Source organism: Oncorhynchus kisutch, linkage group LG18 (assembly GCF_002021735.2).
Source record: "Oncorhynchus kisutch isolate 150728-3 linkage group LG18, Okis_V2, whole genome shotgun sequence".
In the NCBI taxonomy this organism is placed as follows: Eukaryota; Metazoa; Chordata; class Actinopteri; order Salmoniformes; family Salmonidae; genus Oncorhynchus; species Oncorhynchus kisutch.
In genome coordinates, this window is record NC_034191.2 from 74,553,732 (window position 1) to 74,567,424 (window position 13,693).

The 13,693-nt window shown below is 45.3% G+C and overlaps 1 long non-coding RNA gene across 1 annotated transcript; it reads right to left on the reverse strand.

Annotated features, from left to right (window-relative positions):
• Nucleotides 1–2,235: 2,235 nt before the first annotated feature.
• On the reverse strand, nt 2,236–3,501 carry LOC109909629 (uncharacterized). The gene is made up of 3 exons (XR_004203894.1): nt 3,307–3,501; nt 2,679–2,809; nt 2,236–2,446 (listed from the first exon to the last, which is right to left on the reverse strand). It is a non-coding gene; the product is annotated as an uncharacterized LOC109909629 (long non-coding RNA).
• Nucleotides 3,502–13,693: the final 10,192 nt, after the last annotated feature.

Genomic DNA, 13,693 nt, shown 5'->3' on the forward strand with positions numbered 1-13,693 from the left:
AAAACCATAAGCTATTTCTCAGCCTTTGACTCAGTTGTCAATTGCATAAAACACTTTTTTTCAAAACACTACACACAATTCTCTACCTAAAACAAATAAATCTAACAGGAAGAGACTTGCTTTCCTTTTCCAAACACAACCAATCAAAATGCTACACTTATTCACCAGGTCACACACACTCCTCACGTGTGCAAACACAAATAGCTTAACTGATCACTAACCAATCACTGCTTTACTGTAGTATAGGCCTATAAATAGGTCAAAGGTCACATTACCTGTTTTGAACAATGGATGCCAACAATGGACAGAGAGCAAGAGGAGTAGGAGGGAGAGGAAGAAGAGGACGAGGGCAAAGAAGAGAAGGAAGGAGAGCCATCTCTGATGAGATTAGGGCAACACTTGTTGATCATGTGATCAACCACGGTTTGACCATGAGGCTGGACTGAGTCCAGCCCAACTTGAGTCGATTTACAGTGGCATCCATAATTCGAACCTTCAGAAATGAACAGGTATGCAAATATCTAATGACAATTTTAGCATTACAGTAATGTACTGTAAAATACGTATGACTGCATAGTATTGCATAAACATTTAACTCTAAGCCATCCATTTACTGCACTGCATTAAACGAATGAGGTTGGTTATCATGCTGTGCTACATTTTTTTGTACATTGTTTACGGTTCCTATGCTGAACACATACTGTGTTTGAATTCTGTACAGAGTGGAAAGGCAAAGACATCATGGAGGACGAGGACGCTTGTTTACAGATGTACAAGAGACTGCAATTATCAATATGGTTTTGGCCAACAATGCAATAAGGATTCGAGAGATAAGAGAGCATATCTTGAATAATGACACCATATGTAACAACATCAATGCTGTAAGCCTGTCGACCATACAACGCATCCTCCAACGGCACCGAGTGACGATGAAACAACTTTACAAGGTGCCATTTGAGAGAAACTCTGACAGTCAAGAATATGCGACATGACTTTGTAGAGGTATGTATGCAACACTACTTCCAGTACTTCAGACATACCATATTTACTCACCTGTATATCCTTTTGTCTGTTACAGAGATTATTGGAGCTGGATGCCCATGTAATTCACCATTAATTTATTTATGTGGATGAGGTTGGCTTCAACCTCACCAAAACCAGGCGCCGCGGAAGAAATGTAATAGGACAGAGGGCAATTACCAATGTCCCCGGACAGCGTGGGGGTAATATAACTGTGTGCTGCCATCACTCAAAACGGAGTCCTCCATCACAATGCCACACTGGGTCTGTACAACACTGGCCATATGCTCACTTTTCTGGATGCAATTTACACAATGCTTGTCCCTGATCCAGATCAGGAGCCTGATAGATTTGTGGTTTTATGGGACGTTAGTTTTCACCGGGCTGTTCTGGTCCAAAACTGGTTTGCCACCCATCCACAATTTGTAGTTTTGTACCTACCCCCATATTCACCTTTTCTAAATCCCATAGAGGAATTGTTCTCAGCCTGGTGCTGGAAAGTGTATGATCGCCAACCCTATGCCCACATGCCGCTTCTCCAGGCAATGGAGGACGCATGTGGGGACATAGAGGTTGCCTCTGTCCAAGGTTGGATACGCCATGCTAGGAGATACTTCCCTCCATGTTTGGCAAGAGAAAATGTATCTTGTGATGTGGACAAAGTATTGTGGCCAGACCCAGGCCCGGAGAAGAGATGAAGCGTAGCTTAGCACTGGTGGCTGTCCCCCCTACCAATTCCTGGACTGCCCCCCCGGGAACCCACACACACAATTGTGTTCTTTACTCTATTCTAAAGAATATACTTTTGGTTTGCGGTTTTGTTGTATGCTACTGTATACAACAGTAATGTTTGGCCTAATAAATATTTTCTGTTTCTACATTACATTGGTGTTTACAGTGTACTTGTTACCCCTCTCAGCAGATTACTTTCACTGTAGAACATTGTATTGAAATGTAGATATAAGCCTTTGAAAGACCAATGAGCTTTAGATTTACAACAACAGTGTTTATATGGTATATCTAAAAATATACTATTATGAAAGCAGTGTTTGCCATTTGATGCAAATGCTTCATTCTGACATGTGGTTATGGCACTTTGAAGGAGATGTGAGGCATTTTACATTTTATGTGTGCAGTGTTTTGAAAACGTGTGTAAGCAGTTGAAAAACAACTGTAAAAGGAGGAACATTACGTTTTAGCTAAATCTCCTTTAAAAAAAGAGCAGACTCTGCAGCAGTATTTCATGATTTGAGGTGAAAGGCGGAGGAGAATCCACTGGATAGATGGAGGTCGACTTTTACTTTTGCAAACCAGGGTCACTGTCATCCCACTCGTAGCCGATTGGCTGCAGTTGCTGGACGATGTAACTGGCCATGTTGTGGGTTCCTGCAGCAACCACTTCAGGACATGAGGTCGAGAAGACCCCCTGGAACATAAGCACACATTTGATGTAACTCCCACATCCATCAAAACAAACTTATAACCACATATTCTATAAAGAAACTATAAATAGACACATGAATCAGTTCTAAACGTCACCACCAAAAGCCTCCCAACTAATAAACAAATCTAAATCAAATTTGCATTCAGGCGCCACTGCGGCCCACTACCAGAGACTTTTGGAACTGGTTGAAAGGTTGAATAGAGTCTTCTCCTACATTTCAGGGAAGGAGCTGATAGCTGAGCTTCTGGCCTGCCAGAGACTGAACGGCAGCTGACCACATGATCCCGACCTCACGCCCAGTCCCTCCGTCTCTCAACAGTGGTCCTTTTGTGCAACACCCCAGGCCTGGGGAAGAAGAGATGAACAATGCGGGCAGCCAGCCACTTCTTCAGACAGATATCAAGCTCAGCCTCACAAAGGCTTGGAAGGGCACAGTCCATACGTCATCACTCAAGAGATAGCAACTATACTATCAAATAACAAATTGTACATTCTAAAGTTACCATGTCTATCACAAAAAAAGTGAAAGCCAATAAGAACTGATTTAATGAAACCCTAGGGACTTTTCCATAATAACAGCATGAGTTCTTTGCATTCTGTGGGACCTCATTAGTTATTTGCTCAAGTGAAAGCTCTAGCTAATATACCCATCTCATTGCTGCCTCGTCCAGGACAACCGTTCAGATGAGAGCTCAGTTTGAGACCAGAATACAGGGGGACATACAAGTACAAATTATAAGCCTGATGGAAATAAACATGAACTGTTTGTAAAAACCGATCCCTATCACCCATCATTGACAGGGAGTCAAATAATCTATTGTATTCTATTCTAGAACCCCCACCTGTGGTGCCTATGACAACTCCCCCGGCCTCTCGGATGACAACAGTAGCGGCGGCGATGTCCCAGCAGTGCAGCCCATACTGGTAGTAGGCCTCAGCCGCCCCCGTGGCTATCAGGAACAGGGCCAGGGTTGAGCTGCCGATTATCCTCACCCTGGAACACAAGGAGTAGCCTATAGCCGTGTGTATCAAGCGTTGTCTCAGAGTAAGTCCTGATCTAGGGTCAGGTCCCCCCTGTCCATGTTTTTTATTTTATTACCACTTTTTCTCCCCAATTTCATGATATCCAATTGTTTAGTAGCTACCATCTTGTCTCATCGCTACAACTCCCGTACGGGCTCGGGAGAGACGAAGGTTGAAAGTCACGTGTCCTCCGATACACAACCCAACCAAGCCGCATTGCTTCTTAACACAGCGCCATCCAACCCGGAAGCCAGCCGCACCAATGTGTCGGAGGAAACACAGTGCACCTGGCAACCTTGGTTAGCGCGCACTGCGCCCGGCCCGCCACTGGAGTCACTAGTGCGTGATGAGACAAGGATTTCCCTACCGGCCAAACCCTCCCGACCTCCCGTCGCGGCCGGTTACGACAGAGCCTGGGCGCGAACCCAGAGTCTCTGGTGGCACATGTCCCCCCCATGTCCATGTAATTGGTTTAACATAAGGCATTCCAATAACAGGCTTGCCAACCCCTGGTTTAACATATCGCATTCCAATAACAGGCTTGCTAACCCCTGGTTTAACATATGGCATTACAATAACAGGCTTGCCAACCCCTGGTTTAACATATGGCATTACAATAACAGGCTTGCCAACCCCTGGTTTAACACATGGCATTACAATAACAGGCTTGCCAACCCCTGGTTTAACATATGGCATTACAATAACAGGCTTGCTAACCCCTGGTTTAACATATGGCATTACAATAACAGGCTTGCCAACCCCTGGTTTAACATATGGCATTACAATAACAGGCTTGCCAACCCCTGGTTTAACACATGGCATTACAATAACAGGCTTGCCAACCCCTGGTTTAACATATGGCATTACAATAACAGGCTTGCCAACCCCTGGTTTAACATATGGCATTCCAATAACAGGCTTGCTAACCCCTGGTTTAACATATGGCATTACAATAACAGGCTTGCCAACCCCTGGTTTAACATATGGCATTACAATAACAGGCTTTCCAACCCCTGGTTTAACATATGGCATTACAATAACAGGCTTGCCAACCCCTGGTTTAACATATGGCATTACAATAACAGGCTTGCCAACCCCTGGTTTAACATATGGCATTACAATAACAGGCTTGCCAACCCCTGGTTTAACATATGGCATTACAATAACAGGCTTGCCAACCCTTGGTTTAACATAAGGCATTACAATAACAGGCTTGCCAACCCCTGGTTTAACATATAGCATTACAATAACAGGCTTGCTAACCCCTGGTTTAACATATGGCATTACAATAACAGGCTTGCCAACCCCTGGTTTAACATATGGCATTACAATAACAGGCTTGCCAACCCCTGGTTTAACATATGGCATTACAATAACAGGCTTGCTAACCCCTGGTTTAACATATGGCATTACAATAACAGGCTTGCCAACCCCTGGTTTAACATATGGCATTACAATAACAGGCTTGCTAACCCCTGGTTTAACATATGGCATTACAATAATAGGCTTGCTAACCCCTGGTTTAATATATGGCATTACAATAACAGGCTTGCCAACCCCTGGTTTAACATATGGCATTACAATAACAGGCTTGCTAACCCCTGGTTTAACATGTGGCATTACAATAACAGGCTTGCCAACCCCTGGTTTAACATAAGGCATTACAATAACAGGCTTGCCAACCCCTGGTTTAACATATGGCATTACAATAACAGGCTTGCTAACCCCTGGTTTAACATATGGCATTACAATAACAGGCTTGCTAACCCCTGGTTTAACATATGGCATTACAATAACAGGCTTGCTAACCCCTGGTTTAACATATGGCATTACAATAACAGGCTTGCCAACCCCTGGTTTAACATATGGCATTACAATAACAGGCTTGCCAACCCCTGGTTTAACATATGGCATTACAATAACAGGCTTGCCAACCCCTGGTTTAACATATGGCATTACAATAACAGGCTTGCCAACCCCTGGTTTAACATAAGGCATTACAATAACATGCTTGCCAACCCCTGGTTTAACATATGGCATTACAATAACAGGCTTGCTAACCCCTGGTTTAACATATGGCATTACAATAACAGGCTTGCTAACCCCTGGTTTAACATATGGCATTACAATAACAGGCTTGCTAACCCCTGGTTTAACATAAGGCATTACAATAACAGGCTTGCCAACCCCTGGTTTAACATAAGGCATTACAATAACAGGCTTGCCAACCCCTGGTTTAACATAAGGCATTACAATAACAGGCTTGCCAACCCCTGGTTTAACATAAGGCATTACAATAACAGGCTTGCCAACCCCTGGTTTAACATAAGGCATTACAATAACAGGCTTGCCAACCCCTGGTTTAACATAAGGCATTACAATAACAGGCTTGCCAACCCCTGGTTTAACATAAGGCATTACAATAACAGGCTTGCCAACCCCTGGTTTAACATAAGGCATTACAATAACAGGCTTGCCAACCCCTGGTTTAACATATGGCATTACAATAACAGGCTTGCTAACATCCTGGTTTAACATATGGCATTACAATAATAGGCTTGCTAACCCCTGGTTTAACATATGGCGTTACAATAACAGGCTTGCTAACCCCTGGTTTAACATATGGCATTACAATAACAGGCTTGCTAACACCCTGGTTTAACATATGGCATTACAATAACAGGCTTGCTAACCCCTGGTTTAACATATGGCATTACAATAACAGGCTTGCTAACCCCTGGTTTAACATATGGCATTACAATAACAGGCTTGCTAACATCCTGGTTTAACATATGGCATTACAATAACAGGCTTGCCAACCCCTGGTTTAACATATGGCATTACAATAACAGGCTGCTTGCCAACCCCTGGTTTAACATATGGCATTACAATAACAGGCTTGCTAACCCCTGGTTTAACATATGGCATTACAATAACAGGCTTGCTAACCCCTGGTTTAACATATGGCATTACAATAACAGGCTTGCCAACCCCTGGTTTAACATATGGCATTACAATAACAGGCTTGCTAACCCCTGGTTTAACATATGGCATTACAATAACAGGCTTGCTAACCCCTGGTTTAACATATGGCATTACAATAACAGGCTTGCCAACCCCTGGTTTAACATATGGCATTACAATAACAGGCTTGCTAACCCCTGGTTTAACATATGGCATTACAATAACAGGCTTGCTAACCCCTGGTTTAACATATGGCATTACAATAACAGGCTTGCCAACCCCTGGTTTAACATAAGGCATTACAATAACAGGCTTGCCAACCCCTGGTTTAACATATGGCATTACAATAACAGGCTTGCTAACCCCTGGTTTAACATATGGCATTACAATAACAGGCTTGCCAACCCCTGGTTTAACATAAGGCATTACAATAACAGGCTTGCCAACCCCTGGTTTAACATAAGGCATTACAATAACAGGCTTGCCAACCCCTGGTTTAACATATGGCATTACAATAACAGGCTTGCTAACATCCTGGTTTAACATATGGCATTACAATAATAGGCTTGCTAACCCCTGGTTTAACATATGGCATTACAATAACAGGCTTGCTAACCCCTGGTTTAACATATGGCATTACAATAACAGGCTTGCTAACACCCTAGTTTAACATATGGCATTACAATAACAGGCTTGCTAACCCCTGGTTTAACATATGGCATTACAATAACAGGCTTGCTAACCCCTGGTTTAACATATGGCATTACAATAACAGGCTTGCTAACATCCTGGTTTAACATATGGCATTACAATAACAGGCTTGCCAACCCCTGGTTTAACATATGGCATTACAATAACAGGCTTGCCAACCCCTGGTTTAACATATGGCATTACAATAACAGGCTTGCTAACCCCTGGTTTAACATATGGCATTACAATAACAGGCTTGCTAACCCCTGGTTTAACATATGGCATTACAATAACAGGCTTGCCAACCCCTGGTTTAACATATGGCATTACAATAACAGGCTTGCTAACCCCTGGTTTAACATATGGCATTACAATAACAGGCTTGCTAACCCCTGGTTTAACATATGGCATTACAATAACAGGCTTGCCAACCCCTGGTTTAACATATGGCATTACAATAACAGGCTTGCTAACCCCTGGTTTAACATATGGCATTACAATAACAGGCTTGCTAACCCCTGGTTTAACATATGGCATTACAATAACAGGCTTGCCAACCCCTGGTTTAACATAAGGCATTACAATAACAGGCTTGCCAATCCCTGGTTTAACATATGGCATTACAATAACAGGCTTGCTAACCCCTGGTTTAACATATGGCATTACAATAACAGGCTTGCCAACCCCTGGTTTAACATAAGGCATTACAATAACAGGCTTGCCAACCCCTGGTTTAACATAAGACATTACAATAACAGGCTTGCCAACCCCTGGTTTAACATATGGCATTACAATAACAGGCTTGCCAACCCCTGGTTTAACATATGGCATTACAATAATAGGCTTGCTAACCCCTGGTTTAACATATGGCATTACAATAACAGGCTTGCTAACCCCTGGTTTAACATATGGCATTACAATAACAGGCTTGCTAACACCCTGGTTTAACATATGGCATTACAATAACAGGCTTGCTAACCCCTGGTTTAACATATGGCATTACAATAACAGGCTTGCTAACCCCTGGTTTAACATATGGCATTACAATAACAGGCTTGCTAACATCCTGGTTTAACATATGGCATTACAATAACAGGCTTGCCAACCCCTGGTTTAACATATGGCATTACAATAACAGGCTTGCTAACCCCTGGTTTAACATATGGCATTACAATAACAGGCTTGCTAACCCCTGGTTTAACATATGGCATTACAATAACAGGCTTGCCAACCCCTGGTTTAACATATGGCATTACAATAACAGGCTTGCTAACCCCTGGTTTAACATATGGCATTACAATAACAGGCTTGCTAACCCCTGGTTTAACATATGGCATTACAATAACAGGCTTGCCAACCCCTGGTTTAACATAAGGCATTACAATAACAGGCTTGCCAACCCCTGGTTTAACATAAGGCATTACAATAACAGGCTTGCCAACCCCTGGTTTAACATATGGCATTACAATAACAGGCTTGCTAACATCCTGGTTTAACATATGGCATTACAATAATAGGCTTGCTAACCCCTGGTTTAACATATGGCATTACAATAACAGGCTTGCTAACCCCTGGTTTAACATATGGCATTACAATAACAGGCTTGCTAACCCCTGGTTTAACATATGGCATTACAATAACAGGCTTGCCAACCCCTGGTTTAACATATGGCATTACAATAACAGGCTTGCCAACCCCTGGTTTAACATATGGCATTACAATAACAGGCTTGCTAACCCCTGGTTTAACATATGGCATTACAATAACAGGCTTGCCAACCCCTGGTTTAACATATGGCATTACAATAACAGGCTTGCTAACCCCTGGTTTAACATATGGCATTACAATAACAGGCTTGCTAACCCCTGGTTTAACATATGGCATTACAATAACAGGCTTGCTAACCCCTGGTTTAACATATGGCATTACAATAACAGGCTTGCCAACCCCTGGTTTAACATATGGCATTACAATAACAGGCTTGCTAACATCCTGGTTTAACACATGGCATTACAATAACAGGCTTGCCAACCCCTGGTTTAACATATGGCATTACAATAACAGGCTTGCCAACCCCTGGTTTAACATATGGCATTACAATAACAGGCTTGCCAACCCCTGGTTTAACATATGGCATTACAATAACAGGCTTGCTAACCCCTGGTTTAACATATGGCATTACAATAACAGGCTTGCCAACCCCTGGTTTAACATATGGCATTACAATAACAGGCTTGCCAACCCCTGGTTTAACACATGGCATTACAATAACAGGCTTGCCAACCCCTGGTTTAACATATGGCATTACAATAACAGGCTTGCTAACATCCTGGTTTAACATATGGCATTACAATAATAGGCTTGCTAACCCCTGGTTTAACATATGGCATTACAATAACAGGCTTGCTAACCCCTGGTTTAACATATGGCATTACAATAACAGGCTTGCTAACATCCTGGTTTAACACATGGCATTACAATAACAGGCTTGCCAACCCCTGGTTTAACATATGGCATTACAATAACAGGCTTGCCAACCCCTGGTTTAACATATGGCATTACAATAACAGGCTTGCCAACCCCTGGTTTAACATATGGCATTACAATAACAGGCTTGCTAACCCCTGGTTTAACATATGGCATTACAATAACAGGCTTGCCAACCCCTGGTTTAACATATGGCATTACAATAACAGGCTTGCCAACCCCTGGTTTAACACATGGCATTACAATAACAGGCTTGCCAACCCCTGGTTTAACATATGGCATTACAATAACAGGCTTGCCAACCCCTGGTTTAACATATGGCATTACAATAACAGGCTTGCTAACCCCTGGTTTAACATAAGGCATTACAATCCACTATGAAAATGTGAGTGCATCACACAAAGCGATAAGAAGTGGACTTACCTTTTTTCCTTTGAAACGTTGATCCTTACACCAATGCAAAATGCCCCTCTGGCCTTTTCTTGCTGTGTATAACATTCCATCGAAGCAATGGTAGATCACTCCAAACTACATTACAATACAAATGAATAACCTTTTAATTATAATGTTTTTTTAACTTGGTATATTCTGTTCCCCCATACTTCTCATGCTTACCTCTTTCTTCACAGTGAAACCAATGCTAACTGCAACCATGTAGAAACGGAGAAAAATCAAGTGCATCATCAATAGCCTAAATATTTGGTGATACTATTCCATCAATGACAGAGTACAACTGCTTTATTAGATGTAATCTAATCTGAGGAAATGGCTGTTGTAGATATTGCTGTTGGAAACTTGTCATTGTACCTGTGAACAAAGTTACAGGTGCCATCGATATGGTCTATGTTCCAGGAGGGGCTGTCTGTGAGGATGCATTTCTCCCTGTAGACGACTCCTCTCCAATGAACCAGGAGGGGCTGTCTGTGAGGATGCATTTCTCCCTGTAGACGACTCCTCTCCAATGAACCAGGAGGGGCTGTCTGTGAGGATGCATTTCTCCCTGTAGACGACTCCTCTCCAATGAACCAGGAGGGGCTGTCTGTGAGGATGCATTTCTCCCCGGGTGTAGACGACTCCTCTCCAATGAACCAGGAGGGGCTGTCTGTGAGGATGCATTTCTCCCTGTAGACGACTCCTCTCCAATGAACCAGGAGGGGCTGTCTGTGAGGATGCATTTCTCCCTGGCTGTAGACGACTCCTCTCCAATGAACCAGGAGGGGCTGTCTGTGAGGATGCATTTCTCCCTGTAGACGACTCCTCTCCAATGAACCAGGAGGGGCTGTCTGTGAGGATGCATTTCTCCCCGGCTGTAGACGACTCCTCTCCAATGAACCAGGAGGGGCTGTCTGTGAGGATGCATTTCTCCCTGTAGACGACTCCTCTCCAATGAACCAGGAGGGGCTGTCTGTGAGGATGCATTTCTCCCCGGCTGTAGACGACTCCTCTCCAATGAACCAGGAGGGGCTGTCTGTGAGGATGCATTTCTCCCCGGGTGTAGACGACTCCTCTCCAATGAACCAAGAGGGGCTGTCTGTGAGGATGCATTTCTCCCTGGCTGTAGACGACTCCTCTCCAATGAACCAGGAGGGGCTGTCTGTGAGGATGCATTTCTCCCTGTAGACGACTCCTCTCCAATGAACCAGGAGGGGCTGTCTGTGAGGATGCATTTCTCCCTGTAGACGACTCCTCTCCAATGAACCAGGAGGGGCTGTCTGTGAGGATGCATTTCTCCCTGTAGACGACTCCTCTCCAATGAACCAGGAGGGGCTGTCTGTGAGGATGCATTTCTCCCTGTAGACGACTCCTCTCCAATGAACCAGGAGGGGCTGTCTGTGAGGATGCATTTCTCCCTGGCTGTAGACGACTCCTCTCCAATGAACCAGGAGGGGCTGTCTGTGAGGATGCATTTCTCCCCGGCTGTAGACGACTCCTCTCCAATGAACCAGGAGGGGCTGTCTGTGAGGATGCATTTCTCCCCGGGTGTAGACGACTCCTCTCCAATGAACCAAGAGGGGCTGTCTGTGAGGATGCATTTCTCCCTGGCTGTAGACGACTCCTCTCCAATGAACCAGGAGGGGCTGTCTGTGAGGATGCATTTCTCCCCGGGTGTAGACGACTCCTCTCCAATGAACCAGGAGGGGCTGTCTGTGAGGATGCATTTCTCCCCGGGTGTAGACGACTCCTCTCCAATGAACCAGGAGGGGCTGTCTGTGAGGATGCATTTCTCCCTGTAGATCACTCCTCTCCAATGAACCAGGAGGGGCTGTCTGTGAGGATGCATTTCTCCCCGGCTGTAGACGACTCCTCTCCAATGAACCAGGAGGGGCTGTCTGTGAGGATGCATTTCTCCCCGGGTGTAGACGACTCCTCTCCAATGAACCAAGAGGGGCTGTCTGTGAGGATGCATTTCTCCCTGGCTGTAGACAACTCCTCTCCAATGAACCAGGAGGGGCTGTCTGTGAGGATGCATTTCTCCCTGTAGACGACTCCTCTCCAATGAACCAGGAGGGGCTGTCTGTGAGGATGCATTTCTCCCTGTAGACGACTCCTCTCCAATGAACCAGGAGGGGCTGTCTGTGAGGATGCATTTCTCCCCGGGTGTAGACGACTCCTCTCCAATGAACCAAGAGGGGCTGTCTGTGAGGATGCATTTCTCCCCGGGTGTAGACGACTCCTCTCCAATGAACCAAGAGGGGCTGTCTGTGAGGATGCATTTCTCCCCAGGTGTAGACGACTCCTCTCCAATGAACCAGGAGGGGCTGTCTGTGAGGATGCATTTCTCCCCGGGTGTAGACGACTCCTCTCCAATGAACCAGGAGGGGCTGTCTGTGAGGATGCATTTCTCCCCGGGTGTAGACGACTCCTCTCCAATGAACCAGGAGGGGCTGTCTGTGAGGATGCATTTCTCCCCGGGTGTAGACGACTCCTCTCCAATGAACCAAGAGGGGCTGTCTGTGAGGATGCATTTCTCCCTGGGTGTAGACGACTCCTCTCCAATGAACCAGGAGGGGCTGTCTGTGAGGATGCATTTCTCCCTGGCTGTAGACGACTCCTCTCCAATGGACCAGGAGGGGCTGTCTGTGAGGATGCATTTCTCCCTGGCTGTAGACGACTCCTCTCCAATGAACCAGGAATGGCTGTCTGTGAGGATGCATTTCTCCCTGTAGACGACTCCTTCCTCTGACACCGCCTGGTATAGAGGTCATAGATGGCTGAAAGTTTAGCCCCGGTGATGTACTGGGCCGTACGCACTACCCTCTGTAGTGCCTTGCGGTCAGTGGCCAAGCAGTTGCCATACCAGGCAGTGATGAAACCCGTCAGGATGCTCTCGATGGTGCAGCTGTAGAACCTTTTGAGGATCTGAGGACCCATGGCAAATTTGTTCAGTCTTCTGAGGGGGAATAGGTTTTATCGTGCCCTCTTCATGACTGTCTTGGTGTGCTTGGACCATGTCAGTTTGTTGGTGATGTGGACACCAAGGAACTTGAAGCTCTCAACCTGCTCCACTACAGCCCCGTCGATGAGAATGGGGGCGTGCTCGGTCCTCCTTTTCCTGTAGTCCACAATCATCTCCTTTGTCTTGATCACGTTGATGGAGAGGTTGTTGTCCTGGTACCACATGGCCAGGTCTCTGACCTCCTCCCTATTGGCTGTCTCGTCGTTGTCAGTGATCAGGTCTACCACTGTTGTGTCATCGGCAAACTTAATGATGGTGTTGGAGTCGTGAACGGCCGTGCAGTCATGAGTGACCAGGGAGTACAGGAGGGGACTGAGCATGCACCCCCAAGGGACCCCCGTGTCGAGGATCAGCGTGACGGCTGTGTTGTTACCAACCCTTACCACCTGGGGGGCGGCCCGTCAGGAAGTCCAGGATCCAGTTGCAGAGGGAGGTGTTTAGTCACAGGGTCCTTAGCTTAGTGATGAGCTTTGAGGGCACTATGGTGTTGAACGCAATGCTGTAGTCAATGAATAGCATTCTCACATAGGTGTTCCTTTTGTCCAGGTGTGAAAGGGCAGTGTGGAGTACAAAAGAGGTTGCATCATCTGTGGATCTGTTCAACCGGT